The sequence below is a fragment of the Procambarus clarkii genome, chromosome 1, assembly GCF_040958095.1.
Source record: "Procambarus clarkii isolate CNS0578487 chromosome 1, FALCON_Pclarkii_2.0, whole genome shotgun sequence".
NCBI lineage: Eukaryota > Metazoa > Arthropoda > Malacostraca > Decapoda > Cambaridae > Procambarus > Procambarus clarkii.
Window position 1 is genome coordinate 65,198,450 of NC_091150.1, and position 18,024 is coordinate 65,216,473.

Below are 18,024 nucleotides of genomic sequence, written 5' to 3' on the forward strand. Positions count from 1 at the left end.
GGCTGAAACGTCGATATATGCAATAAAAACAGATCTTCTCCCCTTTTCAATATCTTACTCAGTATTTTAACGAGAAACAAATAGTTGATTGAAATGAAGTATTTAAGGTTATTATCTAATCAATTTTGTGTTTGTATCATTTTTTATCGTATATATATGAATTAATACCCATGGACTGAGAATTCACAAAACGTGGAAAAACGGCAAAATATTGCCTAATTCGATGATATTTTGTTTAAATCACATGAAGGAAAAGGGGATGATAAACGTCAAAATATTGCTAAATTCGATGATTTTTCGTACGAAACAAAATGCAAGAAACTTGCTTAAATGCAATATTACGCGAAATTCTGCGATATGAAGGGCAAATCACATATCGTGATACTACATGAAATAGTATCGGAATATTGGTAAAAATGATATATTTGCGTAATATCAAACTACATGATTAACGTGAAAAAGTTACTATTTTACCATATTTGAGGATTTTACCTTCAATCATAGAGCGAGGTTTCGTATTATTTAGATCCAGAAAAGACATATGACAATGTTGTTTCCAATACAAATGATAAAAATCAATGTGTTTTCATTAGAATTAACTAAAATGTTCCTGATTTTCCGTTTATTTACCGATGGAAGATGTACACGAAAACCGCTCTATTCCGGCTGAAACGTCGATATATGCAATAAATCAGAACTTCTCCCCCTTTCAATATCTTACTCAGTATTTTAACGAAAGAAATAGTTGATTGAAAATGAAGTATTTAAGGTTATTATCTAATCAATTATGTTTTGCATCATTTTTATCGTATATGAATGAATTAAACCCATGGACTGAAATTCACAAAAACGTGGAAAACGGCAAAATATTGCCTAATTCGATGATATTTTGTTTAAATCACATGAAGGAAAGGGGATGATAAACGTCAAAATATGCTAAATTCGATGATTTTTCGTACGAAACAAAATGCAAGAAAACTTGTTAAAATGCAATATTATGCGAAATTCTGAGATTTGAAGGCCAAATCATATCGTGATACTACATGAAATAGTATCGAAATATTGGTAAAAAATGAATATTTACGTAATATCAACTACATGATTAACGTGAAAAGTTACTATTTTACCATATTTGAGGATTTTAACTTCAAATCATAGAGCGAGGTTTCGTATTATTTAGATCCAAGAAAAGACATATGACAATGTTTTTTCCAATACAAATGATAAAAAACATGTGTTTTCATTAGAATTAACAATAATGTTCTTGATTTTTCGTTTATAATACCGATGAAAGATGTACACGTAAAACTGCTCTAATCCGGCTGAAACGTCGATATATGCAATAAAAACAGAACTTCTCCCCTTTTCAATATCTTATTCAGTATTTTACAAGAAACAAATAGTTGATTGAAAATGAAGTGTTTAAGGTTAATTTCTAATCAATTATGTGTTTGCATCATTTTTATTGTATATTTAATGAATTAATAGCAATAAACTGAAAATTCACAAACGTGGAAAAACGGCAAAATATTGCCTAATTCGAATATATTTGTTTAAATCACATAAAGGGAAAGGGGATGATAAAGGTCAAAATTTGCTAAATTCGATGATTTTAGTACAAAACAAAATGCAAGAAAACTTGCTTAAAAATGGAAAATTTGCGAAATTCTGAGATATTACGGCCAAATCACATATCGTGAGAAAACATGAAGTAGTATCGAAATATTGGTAAAAACTAATATATTTACGTAAAATCACACTACATGAATAACGTGAAAAAAGTCACTATATTACCATATTTGAGGATTTTAACTTCAATCTTAGAGCGAGGTTTCGTATTATTTAGATTCAAGAAAAGACAATTGACATGGTTGTTTCCAATACAAATGATAAAAATCAATGTGTTTTCATTAGAATTAACTAAATGTTCCTGATTTTCCGTTTATATTACCGATGGAAGATGTACACGTAAAACCGCTCTAATCCGGCTGAAACGTCGATATATGCAATAAAAACAGATCTTCTCCCCTTTTCAATATCTTACTCAGTATTTTAACGAGAAACAAATAGTTGATTGAAAATGAAGTATTTAAGGTTATTATCTAATCAATTTTGTGTTTATATCATTTTTATCGTATATATATGAATTAATACCCATGGACTGAGAATTCACAAAAACGTGGAAAAACGGCAAATATTGCCTAATTCGATGATATTTTGTTAAATCACATGAAGGAAAAGGGGATGATAAACGTCAAAATATTGCTAAATTCGATGATTTTTCGTACGAAACAAAATGCAAGAAACTTGCTTAAAATGCAATATTACGCGAAATTCTGCGATATGAAGGGCAAATCACATATCGTGATACTACATGAAATAGTATCGGAATATTGGTAAAAATGAATATATTTGCGTAATATCAAACTACATGATTAACGTGAAAAAGTTACTATTTTACCATATTTGAGGATTTTACCTTCAAATCATAGAGCGAGGTTTCGTATTATTTAGATCCAAGAAAAGACATATGACAATGTTGTTTCCAATACAAATGATAAAAATCAATGTGTTTTCATTAGAATTAACTAAAATGTTCCTGATTTTCCGTTTATATTACCGATGGAAGATGTACACGAAAACCGCTCTATTCCGGCTGAAACGTCGATATATGCAATAAAATCAGAACTTCTCCCCTTTCAATATCTTACTCAGTATTTTAACGAGAAAGAAATAGTTGATTGAAAATGAAGTATTTAAGGTTATTATCTAATCAATTATGTGTTTGCATCATTTTATCGTATATGAATGAATTAAAACCATGGACTGAAAATTCACAAAAACGTGGAAAACGGCAAAATATTGCCTAATTCGATGATATTTTGTTTAAATCACATGAAGGAAAAGGGGATGATAAACGTCAAAATATTGCTAAATTCGATGATTTTTCGTACGAAACAAAATGCAAGAAAACTTGTTAAAATGCAATATTATGCGAAATTCTGAGATTTGAAGGCCAAATCACATATCGTGATACTACATGAAATAGTATCGAAATATTGGTAAAAATGAATATATTTACGTAATATCAAACTACATGATTAACGTGAAAAGTTACTATTTTACCATATTTGAGGATTTTAACTTCAAATCATAGAGCGAGGTTTCGTATTATTTAGATCCAAGAAAAGACATATGACAATGTTGTTTCCAATACAATGATAAAAAACAATGTGTTTTCATTAGAATTAACAATAATGTTTTGATTTTTCGTTTATAATACCGATGAAAGATGTACACGTAAAACTGCTCTAATCCGGCTGAAACGTCGATATATGCAATAAAAACAGAACTTCTCCCCTTTTCAATATCTTATTCAGTATTTTACAAGAAACAAATAGTTGATTGAAAATGAAGTGTTTAAGGTTAATTTCTAATCAATTATGTGTTTGCATCATTTTTATTGTATATTTAATGAATTAATAGCAATAAACTGAAAATTCACAAAACGTGGAAAAACGGCAAAAATTGCCTAATTCGAATATAATTTGTTTAAATCACATAAAGGGAAAGGGGATGATAAAGGTCAAAATATTGCTAAATTCGATGATTTTAGTACAAAAAAAATGCAAGAAAACTTGCTTAAAAATGGAAAATTTGCGAATTCTGAGATATTACGGCCAAATCCATATCGTGAGAAAACATGAAGTAGTATCGAAATATTGGTAAAAACTAATATATTTACGTAAAATCACACTACATGAATAACGTGAAAAAAGTCACTATATACCATATTTGAGGATTTTAACTTCAAATCTTAGAGCGAGGTTTCGTATTATTTAGATTCAAGAAAAGACAATTGACATGGTTGTTTCCAATACAAATGATAAAAATCAATGTGTTTTCATTAGAATTAACTAAAATGTTCCTGATTTTCCGTTTATATTACCGATGGAAGATGTACACGTAAAACCGCTCTAATCCGGCTGAAACGTCGATATATGCAATAAAAACAGATCTTCTCCCCTTTTCAATATCTTACTCAGTATTTTAACGAGAAACAAATAGTTGATTGAAAATGAAGTATTTAAGGTTATTATCTAATCAATTTTGTGTTTATATCATTTTTATCGTATATATATGAATTAATACCCATGGACTGAGAATTCACAAAAACGTGGAAAAACGGCAAAATATTGCCTAATTCGATGATATTTTGTTTAAATCACATGAAGGAAAAGGGGATGATAAACGTCAAAATATTGCTAAATTCGATGATTTTTCGTACGAAACAAAATGCAAGAAAACTTGCTTAAAATGCAATATTACGCGAAATTCTGCGATATGAAGGGCAAATCACATATCGTGATACTACATGAAATAGTATCGGAATATTGGTAAAAATGAATATATTTGCGTAATATCAAACTACATGATTAACGTGAAAAAGTTACTATTTTACCATATTTGAGGATTTTACCTTCAAATCATAGAGCGAGGTTTCGTATTATTTAGATCCAAGAAAAGACATATGACAATGTTGTTTCCAATACAAATGATAAAAATCAATGTGTTTTCATTAGAATTAACTAAAATGTTCCTGATTTTCCGTTTATATTACCGATGGAAGATGTACACGAAAACCGCTCTATTCCGGCTGAAACGTCGATATATGCAATAAAATCAGAACTTCTCCCCCTTTCAATATCTTACTCAGTATTTTAACGAGAAGAAATAGTTGATTGAAATGAAGTATTTAAGGTTATTATCTAATCAATTATGTGTTTGCATCATTTTTATCGTATATGAATGAATTAAAACCCATGGACTGAAAATTCACAAAAACGTGGAAAACGGCAAAATATTGCCTAATTCGATGATATTTTGTTTAAATCACATGAAGGAAAAGGGGATGATAAACGTCAAAATATTGCTAAATTCGATGATTTTTCGTACGAAACAAAATGCAAGAAAACTTGTTAAAATGCAATATTATGCGAAATTCTGAGATTTGAAGGCCAAATCACATATCGTGATACTACATGAAATAGTATCGAAATATTGGTAAAAAATGAATATATTTACGTAATATCAAACTACATGATTAACGTGAAAAAGTTACTATTTTACCATATTTGAGGATTTTAACTTCAAATCATAGAGCGAGGTTTCGTATTATTTAGATCCAAGAAAAGACATATGACAATGTTGTTTCCAATACAAATGATAAAAAACAATGTGTTTTCATTAGAATTAACAATAATGTTCTTGATTTTTCGTTTATAATACCGATGAAAGATGTACACGTAAAACTGCTCTAATCCGGCTGAAACGTCGATATATGCAATAAAAACAGAACTTCTCCCCTTTTCAATATCTTATTCAGTATTTTACAAGAAACAAATAGTTGATTGAAAATGAAGTGTTTAAGGTTAATTTCTAATCAATTATGTGTTTGCATCATTTTTATTGTATATTTAATGAATTAATAGCAATAAACTGAAAATTCACAAAACGTGGAAAAACGGCAAAATATTGCCTAATTCGAATATAATTTGTTTAAATCACATAAAGGGAAAGGGGATGATAAAGGTCAAAATATTGCTAAATTCGATGATTTTAGTACAAAACAAAATGCAAGAAAACTTGCTTAAAATGGAAAATTTGCGAAATTCTGAGATATTACGGCCAAATCACATATCGTGAGAAAACATGAAGTAGTATCGAAATATTGGTAAAAACTAATATATTTACGTAAAATCACACTACATGAATAACGTGAAAAAAGTCACTATATTACCATATTTGAGGATTTTAACTTCAAATCTTAGAGCGAGGTTTCGTATTATTTAGATTCAAGAAAAGACAATTGACATGGTTGTTTCCAATACAAATGATAAAAATCAATGTGTTTTCATTAGAATTAACTAAAATGTTCCTGATTTTCCGTTTATATTACCGATGGAAGATGTACACGTAAAACCGCTCTAATCCGGCTGAAACGTCGATATATGCAATAAAAACAGATCTTCTCCCCTTTTCAATATCTTACTCAGTATTTTAACGAGAAACAAATAGTTGATTGAAAATGAAGTATTTAAGGTTATTATCTAATCAATTTTGTGTTTATATCATTTTTATCGTATATATATGAATTAATACCCATGGACTGAGAATTCACAAAAACGTGGAAAAACGGCAAAATATTGCCTAATTCGATGATATTTTGTTTAAATCACATGAAGGAAAAGGGGATGATAAACGTCAAAATATTGCTAAATTCGATGATTTTTCGTACGAAACAAAATGCAAGAAAACTTGCTTAAAATGCAATATTACGCGAAATTCTGCGATTGAAGGGCAAATCACATATCGTGATACTACATGAAATAGTATCGGAATATTGGTAAAAATGAATATATACGTAATATCAAACTACATTAAAAATGTGAAAAAGTCACTATATAACCATATTTGAGGATTTTAACTTCAAATCATAGCGAGGTTTCGTATTATTTAGATCCAAGAAAAGACATATGACAATGTTGTTTCCAATACAAATGATAAAAAAACAATGTGTTTTCATTAGAATAACTAAAATGTTCTTGATTTTCCGTTTATATACGAGGGAAGATGTACACGTAAAACCGCTCTAATCCGGCTGAAACGTCGATATATGCAATAAAAACCGAACTTCTCCCCTTTTCAATATCTTACTCAGTATTTTACCGAGAAACAAATAGTTGATTGAAAATGAAGTATTTAAGGTTATTATCTAATCAATTATGTGTTTGCATCATTTTTATCGTATATATGAATTAATACCCATGGACTGAAAATTCACAAAAACGTGGAAAACGGCAAAATATTGCCTAATTCGATGATATTTTGTTTAAATCACATGAAGGAAAAGGGGATGATAAACGTCAAACATTGCTAAATTCGATGATTTTTCGTACGAAACAAAATGCAAGAAAACTTGCTTAAAATGCAATATTATGCGAAATTCTGAGATTTCAAGGCCAAATCACATATCGTGATACTACATGAAATAGTATCGAAATAATGGTAAAATGAATATATTTACGTAATATCAAACTACATGAAAACGTGAAAAAGTCACTATTTAACCATATTTGAGGATTTTACCTTTAAATCATAAAGGTAGGTTTCGTATTATTTGATCCAAGAAAAGACATATGACAATGTTGTTTCCAATACAAATGATAAAAATCAAAGTGTTTTCATTTGAATTAACTAAAATGTCCTGATTTTCCGTTTATATTACCGATGGAAGATGTACACGAAAATCGCTCTATTCCGGCTGAAACGTCGATATATGCAATAAAAACAGATCTTCTCCCCTATTCAATATCTTACTCAGTATTTTAACGAGAAACAAATAGTTGATTGAAAATGAAGTATTTAAGGTTATTATCTAATCAATTATGTGTTTGTATCATTTTTATCGTATATATATGAATTAATACCCATGGACTGAGAATTCACAAAAACGTGGAAAAACGGCAAAATATTGCCTAATTCGATGATATTTTGTTTAAATCACATGAAGGAAAAGGGGATGATAAACGTCAAAATATTGCTAAATTCGATGATTTTTCGTACGAACAAAATGCAAGAAAACTTGCTTAAATGCAATATTACAAATTCTGCGATTTGAAGGCAAATCACATATCGTGATACTACATGAAATAGTATCGAATATTGGTAAAATGAATATATTTGCGTAATATCAAACTACATGATTCGTGAAAAAGTTACTATTTTACCATATTCGAGGATTTTACCTTCAAATCATAGAGCGAGGTTTCGTATTATTTAGATCCAAGAAAAGACATATGACAATGTTTTTCCAATACAAATGATAAAAATCAATATGTTTTCATAAATTAACTAAAATGTTCCTGATTTTCCGTTATATTACCGATGGAAGATGTACACGAAAACCGCTCTATTCCGGCTGAAACGTCGATATATGCAATAAAATCAGAACTTCTCCCCCCTTTCAATATCTTACTCAGTATTTTAACGAAAAAAATAGTTGATTGAAATGAAGTATTTAAGGTTATTATCTAATCAATTATGTGTTTGCATCATTTTTATCGAATATGTATGAATTAAAACCATGGACTGAAATTCACAAAAACGTGGAAAACGGCAAAATATTGCCTAATTCGATGATATTTTGTTTAAATCACATGAAGGAAAGGGGATGATAAACGTCAAAATATTGCTAAATTCGATGATTTTTCGTACGAAACAAAATGCAAGAAAACTTGCTTAAAATGCAATATTATGCGAAATTCTGAGATTTGAAGGCCAAATCACATATCGTGATACTACATGAAATAGTATCGAATATTGGTAAAAAATGAATATATTTACGTAATATCAAACTACATGATTAACGTGAAAAAGTTACTATTTTACCATATTTGAGGATTTTAACTTCAAATCATAGAGCGAGGTTTCGTATTATTTAGATCCAAGAAAAGACATATGACAATGTTGTTTCCAATACAAATGATAAAAAACAATGTGTTTTCATTAGAATTAACTAATTCTTGATTTTCCGTTTATATTACCGATGAAAGATGTACACGAAAACTGCTCTAATCCGGCTGAAACGTCGATATATGCAATAAAAACAGAACTTCTCCCCTTTTCAATATCTTATCAGTATTTTACGAGAAACAATAGTTGATTGAAAATGAAGTATTTAAGGTTATTTCTAATCAATTATGTGTTTGCATCATTTTTATCGTATATTTATGAATTATAGCAATAAACTGAAAATTCACAAAAACGTGGAAAACGGCAAAATATTGCCTAATTCGATGATATTTGTTTAAATCACATAAGGAAAGGAGATGATAAACGTCAAAATATTGCTAAATTCGATGATTTTAGTACGAAACAAAATGCAAGAAAACTTGCTTAAAATGCAAATTTGCGAAATTCTGAGATATGAAGGCCAATCACATATCGTGAAACATGAATATAAGTAGTATCGAATATTGGTAAAAATGAATATATTTACGTAATATCACTACATGAAAACGTGAAAAAAGTCACTATATTACCATATTTGAGGATTTTAACTTCAATCATAGCGAGGTTTCGTATTATTTAGATCCAAGAAAAGACAATGACAATGTTGTTTCCAATACAAATGATAAAAATCAATGTGTTTTCATTAGAATTAACTAAAATGTTCCTGAGTTTTCCGTTTATATTACCGATGGAAGATGTACACGTAAAACCGCTCTAATCCGGCTGAAACGTCGATATATGCAATAAAAACAGATCTTCTCCCCTTTCAATATCTTACTCAGTATTTTAACGAGAAACAAATAGTTGATTGAAAATGAAGTATTTAAGGTTATTATCTAATCAATTTGTGTTTATATCATTTTTATCGTATATATATGAATTAATACCCATGGACTGAGAATTCACAAAAACGTGGAAAAACGGCAAAATATTGCCTAATTCGATGATATTTTGTTTAAATCACATGAAGGAAAAGGGGATGATAACCGTCAAAATATTGCTAAATTCGATGATTTTTCGTACGAAACAAAATGCAAGAAAACTTGCTTAAAATGCAATATTACGCGAAATTCTGCGATATGAAGGGCAAATCACATATCGTGATACTACATGAAAATAGTATCGGAATATTGGTAAAAATGAATATATTTGCGTAATATCAAACTACATGATTAACGTGAAAAAGTTACTATTTTACCATATTTGAGGATTTTACCTTCAAATCATAGAGCGAGGTTTCGTATTATTTAGATCCAAGAAAAGACATATGACAATGTTGTTTCCAATACAAATGATAAAAATCAATGTGTTTTCATTAGAATTAACTAAAATGTTCCTGATTTTCCGTTTATATTACCGATGGAAGATGTACACGAAAAACCGCTCTATTCCGGCTGAAACGTCGATATATGCAATAAAATCAGAACTTCTCCCCCCTTTCAATATCTTACTCAGTATTTTAACGAGAAAGAAATAGTTGATTGGAAAATGAAGTATTTAAGGTTATTATCTAATCAATTATGTGTTTGCATCATTTTTATCGTATATGAATGAATTAAAACCCATGGACTGAAAATTCACAAAAACGTGGAAAACGGCAAAATATTGCCTAATTCGATGATATTTTGTTTAAATCACATGAAGGAAAAGGGGATGATAAACGTCAAAATATTGCTAAATTCGATGATTTTTCGTACGAACCAAAATGCAAGAAAACTTGTAAAATGCAATATTATGCGAAATTCTGAGATTTGAAGGCCAAATCATATATCGTGATACTACATGAAATAGTATCGAAATATTGGTAAAAAATGAATATATTTACGTAATATCAAACTACATGATTAACGTGAAAAGTTACTATTTTACCATATTTGAGGATTTTAACTTCAAATCATAGAGCGAGGTTTCGTATTATTTAGATCCAAGAAAAGACATGACAATGTTGTTTCCAATACAAATGATAAAAAACAATGTGTTTTCATTAGAATTAACAATAATGTTCTTGATTTTTCGTTTATAATACCGATGAAAGATGTACACGTAAAACTGCTCTAATCCGGCTGAAACGTCGATATATGCAATAAAAACAGAACTTTCTCCCCTTTTCAATATCTTATTCAGTATTTTACAAGAAACAAATAGTTGATTGAAAATGAAGTGTTTAAGGTTAATTTCTAATCAATTATGTGTTTGCATCATTTTTATTGTATATTTAATGAATTAATAGCAATAAACTGAAAATTCACAAAACGTGGAAAAACGGCAAAATATTGCCTAATTCGAATATAATTTGTTTAAATCACATAAAGGGAAAGGGGATGATAAAGGTCAAAATATTGCTAAATTCGATGATTTTAGTACAAAACAAAATGCAAGAAAACTTGCTTAAAAAATGGAAAATTTGCGAAATTCTGAGATATTACGGCCAAATCACATATCGTGAGAAAACATGAAGTAGTATCGAAATATTGGTAAAAACTAATATATTTACGTAAAATCACACTACATGAATAACGTGAAAAAAGTCACTATATTACCATATTTGAGGATTTTAACTTCAAATCTTAGAGCGAGGTTTCGTATTATTTAGATTCAAGAAAAGACAATTGACATGGTGTTTCCAATACAAATGATAAAAATCAATGTGTTTTCATTAGAATTAACTAAAATGTTCCTGATTTTCCGTTTATATTACCGATGGAAGATGTACACGTAAAACCGCTCTAATCCGGCTGAAACGTCGATATATGCAATAAAAACAGATCTTCTCCCCTTTCAATATCTTACTCAGTATTTTAACGAGAAACAAATAGTTGATTGAAAATGAAGTATTTAAGGTTATTATCTAATCATTTTGTGTTTATATCATTTTTATCGTATATATATGAATTAATACCCATGGACTGAGAATTCACAAAAACGTGGAAAAACGGCAAAATATTGCCTAATTCGATGATATTTTGTTTAAATCACATGAAGGAAAAGGGGATGATAAACGTCAAAATATTGCTAAATTCGATGATTTTTCGTACGAAACAAAATGCAAGAAAACTTGCTTAAAATGCAATATTACGCGAAATTCTGCGATATGAAGGGCAAATCACATATCGTGATACTACATGAAATAGTATCGGAATATTGGTAAAAATGAATATATTTGCGTAATATCAAACTACATGATTAACGTGAAAAAGTTTCTATTTTACCATATTTGAGGATTTTACCTTCAAATCATAGAGCGAGGTTTCGTATTATTTAGATCCAAGAAAAGACATATGACAATGTTGTTTCCAATACAAATGATAAAAATCAATGTGTTTTCATTAGAATTAACTAAAATGTTCCTGATTTTCCGTTATATTACCGATGGAAGATGTACACGAAAACCGCTCTATTCCGGCTGAAACGTCGATATATGCAATAAAATCAGAACTTCTCCCCCTTTCAATATCTTACTCAGTATTTTAACGAGAAAGAAATAGTTGATTGAAAATGAAGTATTTAAGGTTATTATCTAATCAATTATGTGTTTGCATCATTTTTATCGTATATGAATGAATTAAAACCCATGGACTGAAAATTCACAAAAACGTGGAAAACGGCAAAATATTGCCTAATTCGATGATATTTTGTTTAAATCACATGAAGGAAAAGGGGATGATAAACGTCAAAATATTGCTAAATTCGATGATTTTTCGTACGAAACAAAATGCAAGAAAACTTGTTAAAATGCAATATTATGCGAAATTCTGAGATTTGAAGGCCAAATCACATATCGTGATACTACATGAAATAGTATCGAAATATTGGTAAAAAATGAATATATTTACGTAATATCAAACTACATGATTAACGTGAAAAAGTTACTATTTTACCATATTTGAGGATTTTAACTTCAAATCATAGAGCGAGGTTTCGTATTATTTAGATCCAAGAAAAGACATATGACAATGTTGTTTCCAATACAAATGATAAAAAACAATGTGTTTTCATTAGAATAAACAATAATGTTCTTGATTTTCGTTTATAATACCGATGAAAGATGTACACGTAAAACTGCTCTAATCCGGCTGAAACGTCGATATATGCAATAAAAACAGAACTTCTCCCCTTTTCAATATCTTATTCAGTATTTTACAAGAAACAAATAGTTGATTGAAAATGAAGTGTTTAAGGTTAATTTCTAATCAATTATGTGTTTGCATCATTTTTATTGTATATTTAATGAATTAATAGCAATAAACTGAAAATTCACAAAACGTGGAAAAACGGCAAAAAATTGCCTAATTCGAATATAATTTGTTTAAATCACATAAAGGGAAAGGGGATGATAAAGGTCAAAATATTGCTAAATTCGATGATTTTAGTACAAAACAAAATGCAAGAAAACTTGTTTAAAAATGGAAAATTTGCGAAATTCTGAGATATTACGGCCAAATCACATATCGTGAGAAAACATGAAGTAGTATCGAAATATTGGTAAAAACTAATATATTTACGTAAAATCACACTACATGAATAACGTGAAAAAAGTCACTATATTACCATATTTGAGGATTTTAACTTCAAATCTTAGAGCGAGGTTTCGTATTATTTAGATTCAAGAAAAGACAATTGACATGGTTGTTTCCAATACAAATGATAAAAATCAATGTGTTTTCATTAGAATTAACTAAAATGTTCCTGATTTTCCGTTTATATTACCGATGGAAGATGTACACGTAAAACCGCTCTAATCCGGCTGAAACGTCGATATATGCAATAAAAACAGATCTTCTCCCCTTTTCAATATCTTACTCAGTATTTTAACGAGAAACAAATAGTTGATTGAAAATGAAGTATTTAAGGTTATTATCTAATCAATTTTGTGTTTATATCATTTTTATCGTATATATATGAATTAATACCCATGGACTGAGAATTCACAAAAACGTGGAAAAACGGCAAAATATTGCCTAATTCGATGATATTTTGTTTAAATCACATGAAGGAAAAGGGGATGATAAACGTCAAAATATTGCTAAATTCGATGATTTTTCGTACGAAACAAAATGCAAGAAAACTTGCTTAAAATGCAATATTACGCGAAATTCTGCGATATGAAGGGCAAATCACATATCGTGATACTACATGAAATAGTATCGGAATATTGGTAAAAATGAATATATTTGCGTAATATCAAACTACATGATTAACGTGAAAAAGTTACTATTTTACCATATTTGAGGATTTTACCTTCAAATCATAGAGCGAGGTTTCGTATTATTTAGATCCAAGAAAAGACATATGACAATGTTGTTTCCAATACAAATGATAAAAATCAATGTGTTTTCATTAGAATTAACTAAAATGTTCCTGATTTTCCGTTTATATTACCGATGGAAGATGTACACGAAAACCGCTCTATTCCGGCTGAAACGTCGATATATGCAATAAAATCAGAACTTCTCCCCCTTTCAATATCTTACTCAGTATTTTAACGAGAAAGAAATAGTTGATTGAAAATGAAGTATTTAAGGTTATTATCTAATCAATTATGTGTTTGCATCATTTTTATCGTATATGAATGAATTAAAACCCATGGACTGAAAATTCACAAAAACGTGGAAAACGGCAAAATATTGCCTAATTCGATGATATTTTGTTTAAATCACATGAAGGAAAAGGGGATGATAAACGTCAAAATATTGCTAAATTCGATGATTTTTCGTACGAAACAAAATGCAAGAAAACTTGTTAAAATGCAATATTATGCGAAATTCTGAGATTTGAAGGCCAAATCACATATCGTGATACTACATGAAATAGTATCGAAATATTGGTAAAAAATGAATATATTTACGTAATATCAAACTACATGATTAACGTGAAAAAGTTACTATTTTACCATATTTGAGGATTTTAACTTCAAATCATAGAGCGAGGTTTCGTATTATTTAGATCCAAGAAAAGACATATGACAATGTTGTTTCCAATACAAATGATAAAAAACAATGTGTTTTCATTAGAATTAACAATAATGTTCTTGATTTTTCGTTTATAATACCGATGAAAGATGTACACGTAAAACTGCTCTAATCCGGCTGAAACGTCGATATATGCAATAAAAACAGAACTTCTCCCCTTTTCAATATCTTATTCAGTATTTTACAAGAAACAAATAGTTGATTGAAAATGAAGTGTTTAAGGTTAATTTCTAATCAATTATGTGTTTGCATCATTTTTATTGTATATTTAATGAATTAATAGCAATAAACTGAAAATTCACAAAACGTGGAAAAACGGCAAAATATTGCCTAATTCGAATATAATTTGTTTAAATCACATAAAGGGAAAGGGGATGATAAAGGTCAAAATATTGCTAAATTCGATGATTTTAGTACAAAACAAAATGCAAGAAAACTTGCTTAAAAATGGAAAATTTGCGAAATTCTGAGATATTACGGCCAAATCACATATCGTGAGAAAACATGAAGTAGTATCGAAATATTGGTAAAAACTAATATATTTACGTAAAATCACACTACATGAATAACGTGAAAAAAGTCACTATATTACCATATTTGAGGATTTTAACTTCAAATCTTAGAGCGAGGTTTCGTATTATTTAGATTCAAGAAAAGACAATTGACATGGTTGTTTCCAATACAAATGATAAAAATCAATGTGTTTTCATTAGAATTAACTAAAATGTTCCTGATTTTCCGTTTATATTACCGATGGAAGATGTACACGTAAAACCGCTCTAATCCGGCTGAAACGTCGATATATGCAATAAAAACAGATCTTCTCCCCTTTTCAATATCTTACTCAGTATTTTAACGAGAAACAAATAGTTGATTGAAAATGAAGTATTTAAGGTTATTATCTAATCAATTTTGTGTTTATATCATTTTTATCGTATATATATGAATTAATACCCATGGACTGAGAATTCACAAAAACGTGGAAAAACGGCAAAATATTGCCTAATTCGATGATATTTTGTTTAAATCACATGAAGGAAAAGGGGATGATAAACGTCAAAATATTGCTAAATTCGATGATTTTTCGTACGAAACAAAATGCAAGAAAACTTGCTTAAAATGCAATATTACGCGAAATTCTGCGATTTGAAGGGCAAATCACATATCGTGATACTACATGAAATAGTATCGGAATATTGGTAAAAATGAATATATATACGTAATATCAAACTACATGAAAAATGTGAAAAAAGTCACTATATAACCATATTTGAGGATTTTAACTTCAAATCATAGCGAGGTTTCGTATTATTTAGATCCAAGAAAAGACATATGACAATGTTGTTTCCAATACAAATGATAAAAAAACAATGTGTTTTCATTAGAAATAACTAAAATGTTCTTGATTTTCCGTTTATATAAACGAGGGAAGATGTACACGTAAAACCGCTCTAATCCGGCTGAAACGTCGATATATGCAATAAAAACCGAACTTCTCCCATTTTCAATATCTTACTCAGTATTTTACCGAGAAACAAATAGATGATTGAAAATGAAGTATTTAAGGTTATTATCTAATCAATTATGTGTTTGCATCATTTTATCGTATATATATGAATTAATACCCATGGACTGAAAATTCACAAAAACGTGGAAAACGGCAAAATATTGCCTAATTCGATGATATTTTGTTTAAATCACATGAAGGAAAAGGGGATGATAAACGTCAAAACATTGCTAAATTCGATGATTTTTCGTACGAAACAAAATGCAAGAAAACTTGCTTAAAATGCAATATTATGCGAAATTCTGAGATTTCAAGGCCAAATCACATATCGTGTTACTACATGAAATAGTATCGAAATAATGGTAAAAATGAATATATTTACGTAATATCAAACTACATGAAAACGTGAAAAAAGTCACTATTTAACCATATTTGAGGATTTTACCTTTAAATCATAAAGGTAGGTTTCGTATTATTTGGATCCAAGAAAAGACATATGACAATGTTGTTTCCAATACAAATGATAAAAATCAAAGTGTTTTCATTTGAATTAACTAAAATGTCCCTGGTTTTCCGTTTATATTACCGATGGAAGATGTACACGAAAATCGCTCTATTCCGGCAGAAACGTCGATATATGCAATAAAAACAGATCTTCTCCCCTATTCAATATCTTACTCAGTATTTTAACGAGAAACAAATAGTTGATTGAAAATGAAGTATTTAAGGTTATTATCTAATCAATTATGTGTTTGTATCATTTTTATCGTATATATATGAATTAATACCCATGGACTGAGAATTCACAAAAACGTGGAAAAACGGCAAAATATTGCCTAATTCGATGATATTTTGTTTAAATCACATGAAGGAAAAGGGGATGATAAACGTCAAAATATTGCTAAATTCGATGATTTTTCGTACGAAACAAAATGCAAGAAAACTTGCTTAAAATGCAATATTACGCGAAATTCTGCGATTTGAAGGGCAAATCACATATCGTGATACTACATGAAATAGTATCGGAATATTGGTAAAAATGAATATATTTGCGTAATATCAAACTACATGATTAACGTGAAAAAGTTACTATTTTACCATATTCGAGGATTTTACCTTCAAATCATAGAGCGAGGTTTCGTATTATTTAGATCCAAGAAAAGACATATGACAATGTTGTTTCCAATACAAATGATAAAAATCAATATGTTTTCATAAGAATTAACTAAAATGTTCCTGATTTTCCGTTTATATTACCGATGGAAGATGTACACGAAAACCGCTCTATTCCGGCTGAAACGTCGATATATGCAATAAAATCAGAACTTCTCCCCCCTTTCAATATCTTACTCAGTATTTTAACGAAAAAGAAATAGTTGATTGCAAATGAAGTATTTAAGGTTATTATCTAATCAATTATGTGTTTGCATCATTTTTATCGAATATGTATGAATTAAAACCCATGGACTGAAAATTCACAAAAACGTGGAAAACGGCAAAATATTGCCTAATTCGATGATATTTTGTTTAAATCACATGAAGGAAAAGGGGATGATAAACGTCAAAATATTGCTAAATTCGATGATTTTTCGTACGAAACAAAATGCAAGAAAACTTGCTTAAAATGCAATATTATGCGAAATTCTGAGATTTGAAGGCCAAATCACATATCGTGATACTACATGAAATAGTATCGAAATATTGGTAAAAAATGAATATATTTACGTAATATCAAACTACATGATTAACGTGAAAAAGTTACTATTTTACCATATTTGAGGATTTTAACTTCAAATCATAGAGCGAGGTTTCGTATTATTTAGATCCAAGAAAAGACATATGACAATGTTGTTTCCAATACAAATGATAAAAAACAATGTGTTTTCATTAGAATTAACCATAATGTTCTTGATTTTCCGTTTATATTACCGATGAAAGATGTACACGTAAAACTGCTCTAATCCGGCTGAAACG